Source organism: Pseudorca crassidens, chromosome 7, assembly GCF_039906515.1.
Source record: "Pseudorca crassidens isolate mPseCra1 chromosome 7, mPseCra1.hap1, whole genome shotgun sequence".
Lineage (NCBI taxonomy): Eukaryota > Metazoa > Chordata > Mammalia > Artiodactyla > Delphinidae > Pseudorca > Pseudorca crassidens.
The window spans coordinates 1,378,887-1,389,437 of record NC_090302.1 but is presented as its reverse complement, the minus strand read 5'-3'; the positions used below and the strand labels follow the sequence as shown (position 1 = coordinate 1,389,437).

Sequence of the window (10,551 nt, the reverse complement as noted above, 5' to 3'; positions counted from 1 at the left end):
TGCGGGGGAGGCCGCTTGACCCAGCTCCCGAACGGGGGCTCAGGGACCCGTCCTGCCCAGGAGCCCCCGCCAGCCCTGGTGTTTCAGGGGTTTGTCACCCTTGTTGGACTTTAAGAGGTAGCCGGAGAGGGTGGTCTGGGGAGACCCTCAGGGGTGCAAGGGGAGGCGGACGCTGAGAGACATTAGCGAGCTGTGGGCCACCACGGGGGTGCGGGGGAAGGGGAAGGATGGGAGGGTTTGGGAGTGAGTCTCAGCCTTGAGGTCCAACAGGCCCTGAGGGTGGGGACCTAGCCGAGCCCTGGGTCTGGGCCCAGACAGGTCCAGGAGACACAACCGCTCCCCAGAGCGGGGAGGCCGAGGTGCTGGGGGGTGTGTGGCTCTGAGCTCAGGACGGTCCGAGGTGGAGAGTGCACATGGCCCGGGGCCGTGGATCTGGGGGGGAAATGGAGTCCTCACCAAGGCGAGTTGGTACAGAAGTATGTCAGCAGGCACCTGGGCCAGAGGGCTTGTCCTGTCTGGGAGGGGTAGGCTTGGGGCAAGGAGTGGGCGAACCCAAGGTGCCAGGACAGGAGGTTCCTGAGGCAAAGGCTAGGGAGGGGACAGGGCCGCTGAGATGTTCGGGGGTGGGGTGGCAGGGAGAGGTCGCCCCAGGCAGCCCGGCTGGCCAGGTTCCCAGCCCGTGGCATCGGGCCCCGCTGCAGGCCTGTTGTGGGATGGCCCTGCGCCCGACGGCCCAGATGCAAGGGGCGAGCCCAAGGGCCCAGGGCCGGCTGTCAAGGTGCTTTTCGGGGAGGTGGGGACCCCGTTGGACCGTAGGACTTTGGTGTGAGTCCCAGTGCAGAGGCGCTGGGTGGGGAGGGCTCCTGAGAGAAGGCAGCCCCGCCCAGCCAGGGGGTCTCAGGCAAGTCTCTGCCTCGCTGGGCCTGAGAGCCTCGCCTGTGAACTGGGAACAGAACGCTGAGTTGCTGGAAAGGAAAGGAGATTGTGGGTGAGAAGAGGCACCTTGGGAGCAGCTGTGAGGGAGTTGCCAGGTTTGGGGCGATCAGGAGCCTGGGCCCCGGCATTCACCTGCTCCGGGGGTGCCCCGGATGGGGAGGGCTCGCAGAGGCCTCCTGGACAGGTGCAGAGACAGGCAGGCCAGGGCTAGAACCTGTATTTCAGGGCAATAAACTCCCCACCAGCCGAAACCGGGAGAAAGGATGTGAGAAAGGAGATGCGATGCCCAGGCCTGCTTGGCCCCAAGCGTTGCTATTATGGGGCAGCCCCGCCCACCCTGGAGCCCACGGGCAGCGTGCGGAGAAGCTGCTTGGGCGGGGCGGGGGGGCGACGCGTTACTGTCAGGGCTCGCAGGTAGGACAGGGCAGGCGGGAGGGCAGAGAGCATGGGGGCACTGGAAGAGGTGCTGACCTGGCACTGGGGGGTGCTGCCTGGCCAATTACTCCGGGGAGAAGCCTGAGTAGGGCCCGGTTTGAACGAGGATTCAACCTTCTAAAGGACAAGACGACGTGAACCCAGTTTAATTGTCAGGCAAGATGTGCAGGGCCTGCCGTAGGACGGGGAAACGGCAGCGGGCTGTGAAGTGTCCCTTCCAGCGTGGCTCTGGTTCTGTGAGAACCGTCTGGGTTGGGGGGAGGAGGGGGCCCGAGCAGCCGTCGGTGCCCACAGCGCGGAGCTCCAGGCCCGCCCGCCCGCCCGCCCGCGGTCTTTCCTTCCTTCCCTACCGCGCACTGAGCGGTACAGCCTGGCCGTTTTGTAAACAAGACACCCTTTGGTGGAGGGCGGGCCGAGCCTCACACAGTGCTACCTGTCCTGCTTCCGCCGCAGGCTGGCGCCAGCCGCCCCTCCCCTCAAGGGCTCAGGGCACAGTGCTCGGCGACAACAAGGCTTGGCTCCTGGACCACAGCCTGGCTGGGGCCTGGCCTCATTGGGTGCCCATGGCTCACAGATGGGCATAGCCCTCGAGGGAAGCCATCACCCCTTCCACAGGTAAAGCAACTGAGGCAATCAGCAAACATTTAGGGACCACTTAACGTGTGCTGAATCCAGTGGAGGAAAAAGAGAAAGAACTGGATAGACACACTGTCCCTGAGCAGCCCGAAAGGGGCCACTGCTGGACATGGGAGGGCCCAGGGGTGGATGTGAGCTGGGGGGGGGGGGGTAGTAGCAGGTAGGGCAGGACTCCCTGTTGCCTAAGGAGGCTGAGACCCCTTCTAGGTGGAGTAGTCCAGGAAGACTTCCTGGAGGAGGAAGAAGAATTTCAGGGGCTCTTGGAGGCTAGTCACTTCTCTTCACCGCTTGGTGAAATGGAGAGAAGATGCTTGTCTCGCTGGCTGAACAGATTTTTGTTTGTTTGTTTTTCTCAGAAAAGAGCAGATGAGCTCACGGACAAGAAGGTATTAGGGCTTCTGCTCTCTCTGTGTGCCTCTATTTCCCGTTTGCACAATGGGCCCAAGAGTTGTCGTGTTCCAGGGTTCACTGGTAAGCCCTGGCGACCTGGAGGCTGAGCCCTGGGCAGACCGAGGCCGGTCCATGCTCTGCACGCCCCCCCCCCAACACACTCCCATCTCAGGAGCCCAGGAAGCAGCTTCTGGGACCTGCCAAGGGCTCGGAGGTCCACACCCTCCCGGCCGGGAGAGCTGCTGACCCTCTGGGAGGCCGTCAACAGAGCAAAGAGGAAGCCAGGCTGGGAACCTAGTGGTGCAACCCGGTCCGTGGTGCCGACGACCTCGTGAGCTTGTGCAATGAACCTGGGGTCCGGAAAGCAGCTGCCTGTGGCCGCACGCAACGGGCAGGCTGACGGGTCACCCAGGAGGCCGCCCTCTAGCCCAGGTGGCCTGGGCGAGCCACGGCCACACGTCACCCCCACCTGAGCTGGCCAATGGGACCCCAGCCGCCACTACCCTTCCGAACACTGAGGCCCACGCTCACCATCCCCCACCCAGCTCCAGTGCCTCCTCCCTGGGGTCTCCCAGGGGCTAGGCCACCCTCCCCACCCACGCACAAGTGGCCACTGTCCTCCCTCCAAGGGTGCCTGTCCAAGCCCAGCCCCTATCATGTTGCCCTTTGGGCCCTTGATCCCCCAGGATAGAGCAGGAAGCCTGGCCCTCAGTCGGAGCCTGGCTCTGGTCTCTGAGCGCCCTGGGCTGGAGTCCTGGTCAGCACCTCTTCCAAGTGCACCCTGCAGCAAAACCCTTCCCCCCTCTGTACACGGAGGTCACAAAGGGCTCCGCTCACCAGCCCGGGACTGCCCTAGGGGCTGCGTTGGGAGAGGAGGGCTGGGAGGGCGTCAGGCGTGTCTCTGGGTGGACCGTGCATGGGAGGAGCCGCAGAGACCACTGCAGGCCAAGGGGGCCATGGGCAAAGGCCAGGGCAACAGGAGTTGGGCCCAGGTGAGGAATCAGCCTGCCTCGGCACAGGTCTGCCAGGGAAGGCCGGGCTGCGGGAGGCACAGGGGTAGCGATGTGGGGATAACAGGACGGCTCTTCCCACAGCTCCTGGCGGCAGCCCACCCCCCAGGACACCCAGGCCCAGGCCAGCTCGGATCTGGGGTTGGGAGGGGCTGGTCGGACCCTGGTTATCTCGGCTCCCCTGGCAGGGCACTGGATACAGAGCCCAGAGCCCCCAGCCAGGCTGGTTATCAGGGGCCACTGAGCCCTGACCTCAGCAGGCCCAGGCTGGGCACGGGGCGGGGGTGCCTGAGGCGTTCCCAGCCCGCCCCCGCACCCAGTATCTGGAGCTGCCCCGCCCGGCCTGAGATAGTTGCCCAGAGAGGAGATAGATGCTGGGAACACACCGCAGGGCCGGCTCCCAGTGGCCACGGAGAAGGGAGCGGGGAGGTGGCCCTGGACTTGGTGGACAGGCTCAGCCCAGCGGGCGCTGTCGGGGTGAGTCTGGGGGTCCCGCTGGAGAGGAAACTTAGAGCGTGGACTGCCTGACACCCACGTGTGTCTGAGCAGAGCCTAGACTGGGGCTTGGGCTCCGGCCTCCTGCCCACAGATGGCCTCTGCCATGCAGGCCGCACGGTCTGCAGGCCTGGCTGCCTGCTCTCCACTCCGGAGGGAGCTGAAGGATGGCGGGGATGTGCTTGCCGCCACGGGCGCGCCCCTGCACAGGGCTCCCAGGGCTGCACGGCCCTGCCAGGGACCTGCCGGCCCGAGCCCGTGCCCCAGGCAGGGGCTCCCCTGTGCCAGGCCCAGCGCATGACTTGTGGCCTGGGGCGGGGGGCGGAAGGAGACACCTGTTCACGCCCACCTGGAGCCCCGTGAGGGCAGAGGGGTTCCTGAGAGAATGGGATCCCAGAAAGCCCCTCTTCCCACGTGAAGGGCCTTCCAGGGCCCCCACCCCAGGCCCACCCAGAGCCCGCGGCCAGCCTTCCTGCCAGCTCTTGCAACACTGCGTGAGGGCTGCGCAGAAACCCGATCTCGGGCTCAGGCCCTGACGTGCCCCTGCCGCCCGTCCCACTAAGCTCTTCTCCGTGGTGGGGCCGCCGGTCCCAGACCCCGTGGAGACCCATGGCTCGTGCCTGCAGGTTCTCAGGAGGGCAGCCATGGGCACTGCCCTGGCCCTGCCTCCCACGTAAGGGGGCTCCGAGACGGGACCCTCTGCACGGAGCCGTCCAGCAAAAGCCTCTGTCCCACCAGCCGGCCAGGGCTGTGGAAGAAACCAGCCCCTGACCCTCTGGCAGCTGGGCAAGTCCACCCAGTCCCTGCACCTCAGAGTCCCCATCCGGGAATGGGACGCCTGCCCAAGACCCTCGTCAGATGCCTGGGGCGCCTCCTGCAGGAGAATGGGTGCCACGCTGCTCCCCAGGTGAGAGGGCCGAGCTGTCCTGACTCTGCCAGGAGCCCAGGGCTGCCCCGGGGCCGGGCGGCTGTTCGGGTCCTGCCTCTCCAGTGCCGGCCCCACTCTTGTCTCCTGGGAGGAGGGGTTCCGTGAGGTCTGTGGGAAGGGTACCCTGGGTGCCACGGGGAGATGGTGGGTCCTGCTCAGGCATGTCCAAGCCTTAGGAAGCTTCCTCAGGACTGGCGTGATCAGAGCTGGGAGGAAGCAGCAGGTCTGGGTGGGTGAGTGGGCACTGGGGGCCCCTAGATTCTAGCTGGACACCCCAGGACCCGTCCAGCCTCAGGCCCAGCCTTCCTCCCCCCCTGCTCCTCTTGGGCGCTGGGGGGGTGGGCAGGCCGAGGGCAGGTGGGCAGGTGGCCTGATACCCTTGGCTTCCTGTTCCCAGCACAGGCCACCGCAGGTGGGGGCTTCCTTCCTCTGCAGCAGATGGTGAAGGAGCAGTGGTGACGGGGAATAAACAAGCCACGGGCCTCGTCCCTGTCAGAGCAGGGTCCTCACAGGTGGGCTCAGCGGAGGAGGGGGCTGGCCCTGCGGCCAGAAGCCTCCTGAAGGCAGGCAATCTCCTCTCTGCACCAGGCCCAGGCCCCTCTGGCTGCTCTCTGCTCTGAAGCGGGCAGGGCCGCCCTGCACGTGTGTGCAGGTTGGGCACTGCTCAAGGGACAGTGAGTCGTCAGGGCAGTGGTCCTGCTACACGAGGCATCTTCCCAAAGCTCGAAGTGGAGCCCCTCCTCAAGTGCTGGCTTAAACCTGGAGCAACGCACCCTCTCATGCCCCCCCACCCCAAGGGATGAAGCTTGACTCCTCTGCCCCCCGCCCCCGCCATGGCTCTCAGCTTGGGTCTCACTTTCCCTGTGAGCTCTGTGTTCCTGCTGCCTCTGCCCTCCCCATCGGCACCCTGGTCACACCATGCTGCCACTTCCTGGTCCCTGGGACACCTTTCTCTCCACCATCCCGGCCCGTTGGTCTGTGGGCTCTGCCAGGGCCGGAATCAAACCACTTTGGAATCCCACCGAGGTCTGTAGAAGGCAGGGGGGCGGGAGGGGCCTGGGGCTGTGGGAGATAGGCTTTGCTGGTAAGGCACCCAGGACTGGGGCAGAGAATAAGCTGGCGGTGGAGGGAGCAGGTGGGCGCAGGGGAGCCTCTGGTCAGGGGCTCAGGGCCAGGGCCAGCAAACTGACGGCACCGTGTCCCTCTGCCAGCCCCCAGGACCCTTGCAGCCCCCAGTTGCCCCACAGCCCTGAACCCCCACCTCCCTGCCTCACACAAAGCCCAGGTTTTCCGGGCCTTACCTCTCCCTCTGTACAGGAGCCCAAGCCCCTCCACGTGCCCCCGCCCGGGTAGCACCCCCAGCCGCTGGTGCAGCCGTGCCCCATCCCTCAGGTGCGTCTCTGCTCCCGCGGCAGCTCAGCCCCCTTTGAAAGTCGTGCTGACGTTCAAGGGCCACCCCCCAGAGGTCCTGGGAAGATGGGAAGAGCCCGCATCTCCCTACTGCCTTGAGGGAGCCCTGAGGGGCCTTTGTGGGGCCCGGCTGGACCCTCGGGACATTGGAAACCCAGGACGCTCAGGAGGCCTGTTAGGGGGTCCCACGCTCGCCGACCCCGCTGGGCATCTGGGTCTCTCCCCCCTCCGTTCCCACCAGGCAGCTCAAGGTGCTGAGAGGCGGCACATGCCCGGGCAGGGCCCACTGCAGCTGGCAGCTCAGAGGATGGCACTCCTGCTCTGCCGCTGGCTCATGCCCCCTTGGGAGTCAGGGTCAGGGAGGTGCCCACCCACAGGTCACACCCTCCTGGTTCTGGGCCCCCGCTTCCTTCCTCCCTCCTTCTCTCCGGCAAACTAGAGACCCAGAAACCAGACCTCCATGAGCCGGGGCCCCAAGGGACTGCTGGGAGCCTGGTGACTCTCTGTCCTCCCCTGTGCCGGGGATCAATAGTCTCTCGAAGGGCCTCTGGGCATCTCTCAGGCCTGTCCCCAAGGGCCGGCGCGGCTCGGGCTTCGGTGAGCCTGAGGCAAGTGTCCCAGCAGCTCTCCTCTCCGCAGACCCCCACTGGCCACATGGCCAAGCTGCCCAGCTGAGGCTCCTGCTAGAGACAACCGATGGGGTAGGAGGGAGCGGCTGCCAGTGGCCAGCCCTGGAGGGGCCAGCGGTGGGCGTGGTCTCCAGGCCAGTCCCGGGAGGGGCCAGGGAAGGGGCCGGAGGTGGCCTGGCCTCCTCTCGGGCAGCAGAAGGGTGGACACCAGCTGACACCCACACCCCGCTGCCTGCCACACCTTCCTCCTCGGCCCAGCGTTTTCTCACGCTCGGAGCTGGCATGGCGAACCCTGCGTGCTGGGACTTGTCACCCCATCCCGGGAAGGTGGGCGAGGCTTTTCCTCTGGGCCTGGGGGCAGGGGCCACCGCAAGTCAAGACACGGCCTGGAGTGGTAGAGCCGGGTTGCGACACCGGCTGAGCAGCTGCAGGGGGCCCGGCCCACATCTGGCCCGTGTCCCAGTCCGTCCGCCTACCTTGGCACCTACCCCCCGCTGGGGAGGGCAGAGAGCATGGGTGGGCTTGGGGAGGCGGGTTCCCATCCTTCCTAGAGGTGGACCCAGGGGCTTGGGCCAAGGCCCTGCCCCCCTCTGGTCCTCAGTTGGAAACTGAGGAAATTGAGGATTATAAAGTTTCGTCGGGACACCCATGTGCACCCACACGCCCCGCACGCTGTCGGAGTCTGCGGTGTCGTCAGCAGTGCTGACCTCAGTTTTCCCCTCTGGAGAGTGGGATGACAGGGCAGCTACCTCAGGGCTGCTGGGAGGCTCCGACAAGAAATCCACACTTCGGGAGTCCTGGGCCCTGCAGCGTCACGGCTGTGACTTTGGGACAGAGGGCCAGGAATTCCTAAGGGCCCCCGAGGCTGACGTGCTGAGAGGACAGAGGCCTGATGGCCCCCAAGCCTCACTCAGTCCCGGGACAAGACCTTGGATCTCTCTGGCTAGAACTGGTGAGGCTCACTGTCCCGCTGAGAGCTGGGTGGAGGCCCCCCTCCAGCAGGGCCCCCGCCTCCAGCCAGTCCCTTCGGTGACAGACTGGCCCCTGAGCAAATCCATTTCATTTGAGGTCAGGCCAGCCTGTGGTTCCCCTCAACCCACCAGGTCCTGGTGTGGGCCTCTGGCTGTAAAGACAAAACCGGATCCTCTCTGGGCACCACCCCTGTAGGGCCAGTGGGGACCCAGGCCGAGGGTGGTCCCCAGGAGGGTGGCATGAGTACCTGGCCTGTCCCATTTGCCTCAGCGAAATGGGGGGCGGGGGTAGAGTGGGACATGGGACAGGCCGGAGTGGCGCCCTGGACAGACCCTCCTCAGTTCTGTTGTCACGTGGAGAAACTGAGGCCCAGGGAGGTGCAAGCCCACGGCTGGGCTCGCGGGCCAAGCTGGGCCCCCAGAGGCCCCGGGCCTTCCTGGCCGTGATGTGCAGGCCATTCTCTGGGCAGGAAGGAGGGCCTGGGGCGCGGGGCTCTGGGGAAAGGGCCCCATAGCTTAAGAGCTCCTTCCGCAGGAGTCACCAGCTGCCGTCGGAGGCTGGGGAGACGGAGAGGCAGGCCCCCTGGGAGGCAGCCCCTCGACACCCTGGCAACCCCCCAGGCAGGCGTGGGAATGTTACTGGCGGGAACAGGGCCTCTCCCCCAGGAATCAGCGGCTGGGCGCCGGCCAAGGCGGGTCTGATCCAAAGAGGAAGCAAAGTTCAGCTGCTGCGGAGCAGATGAGCTGCTGGGGGCGGACGCAGGCCGTGAAGATGGGGCTCCAGCCCCAGCCCTGGCTGAGCCCTGGTCCCGGGTGCAGATGCCCCCGACTGTAGCCACGGGCTGCTTTCCGATCCCAGCTACAGGTTGACGTCTCACCCCAGCCCCAGACTGAGCCCGGACACAGGCGTGAACTGAGCACACACCCCAGCCTTGGACCAGCCCCTGACCCCAACCAGACCGGCCCCGATCCAGGCACAGACCAGCCTCATCTCTGCTGACGTCCAACTCCGGCTTTGTCCACCTCTGGCTCTTTGCTTCTTCAGCCCCCAGGCCGAGACCATCCTGGGCTGCCCATCAGCAGGGGCCAGCCCCCGGGATCGGGAAGGTGACAGTCCACGCTGTTGGATGCTGTGTCCCTTCCTGGCCCTGCACTTTCAAAGGTCCGCAGACCAGCTGGAGCGGATGCAGGAGGGAGACCAGAGTGCAGGCCTGGGGGCGCCGAGGGGGCCAAGGCTGGCTGGTGTGGAGGCAGGAGGCCTGCTCAGCCTGGTGGGACCCATGCCACCTCCAGCGTGTGAGCCAGCGTGCCACCTCCACCACCTCGTCTTCCAGCCAGCCCTGAAAGGTGGAGCGCGCCCGCCCTGCTTCGTGGACGAGGAACTGGGCCGGACAGGCTCAGTGATACACAAACATACACAGCACGACCCGAGGCAGTCTGACCCGAAGCCCAGTCAGCCGTGCTGGAGGCAGACCTCAGCCTGATCCCAACACCACCAGCCTATGGGGCGGGGGCTGCCTTGAGTGGATGGGGCAGCTTCACGGGGGCGGGGGGAGACGTCGAGGGAGACGCAGGGGACCACCGAGCTGGGGTGTCGGAGCCGGATCTGGGCCCCCAGGTGGGAGGGGGGCCAGTCTGGGCTGTTGGGCCCCTGCAGCCACCAACTCGGGCTCCCTGAGCCTCCCAGGAGCTGAGGCTGGGCACCCCGAGCTTGGGGGGAAGAAGCTGTGTTTATTCGGAGCTCTAATCTCTGGGCCTTATCGCCACCTGTTTGCCCATCGAGAGTTCACACATGGCTGGAGGTCACAGCGGGGTGGGAGGGGCTGACAATATTTGCCCACTTCTCCGAGCCTCTCAGCTCGGAGGGGTCTCCCGCGGGCACCAGATGCCAGGTGGGGTGCCTGCCGTGTTGACATTCCCCAGCTCTGAGTTTGGCTTCCGATAGCGGTGCACGAGGGCGTGGCCGGAGAAGCCCTTTCTCATAGGAAAGCTCGAGAAACAGCTGCGCACCCCCCCGCGGGGCTTGGTTGCCCCCATGCTGTCCCAGCCCACACCTGGGACGTGGGAAAGTCCACTTGGAGTGTCCAGGGGCTGTGCTGGGGCTGCGGACAGGAGGCCGGGCCCAGCCCCAAGTCAGGGCCCACGGCAGGGTGCCCAGACCCTGCCCGAAGGAGGCAGTGTGGCTTGATGGTTAGGGCACACGAAGGCTCCGTGCGCTTGGGCACTGTGTGGCTTGGGGAGCCCCAGTTTCCAGCTATTAAACGGGGCGCTCGTGAGTCCCACACCATAGAGTTGCGGGGAGATGGATGAGTTGCTGAGCCCCACACACACACCACTGCCCGCCTCCCACTGGGCCCAGTAGGGCCATCGCCCCCCCTCGCCCCACAGGCTGACCAGGCCCCGGGGGAGGCGGGCTTGGGCGTGCCCTCCCACCCAGGTACCAGGCCAGCAGGGGCCTCTCCAACACCCTCAGCCACTCCCCGGCTGCTTCCAGTGAGGGCCCTTTTCCTTTCTGGGTTTATTGGGGGTTAACCATCCCCATCACCCAGTTTACGGGACCTCTGGTTGCTTCAAAGCCCGCCTGGTACCAGCAGGCCCGCCCCCTGAGGATGGGAACCCACCTGCTGCGCTTGGGGGCCCCCACGGGCTTTAGGGGGACGGGCCAGGAGGAAGAGGCAAGGAGGTAGCTGGTAGCCGTGGCCTCCTCGAGG

At 66.1% G+C, this 10,551-nt stretch overlaps 1 long non-coding RNA gene across 1 annotated transcript; it reads left to right on the top strand.

Annotated features, from left to right (window-relative positions):
- Positions 1–4,266: 4,266 nt before the first annotated feature.
- Positions 4,267–9,363, top strand: LOC137227223 (uncharacterized). The gene is made up of 3 exons (XR_010944743.1): positions 4,267–4,809; positions 5,228–7,821; positions 8,700–9,363. It is a non-coding gene; the product is annotated as an uncharacterized lncRNA (long non-coding RNA).
- The last annotated feature ends 1,188 nt before the right edge of the window (positions 9,364–10,551 follow it).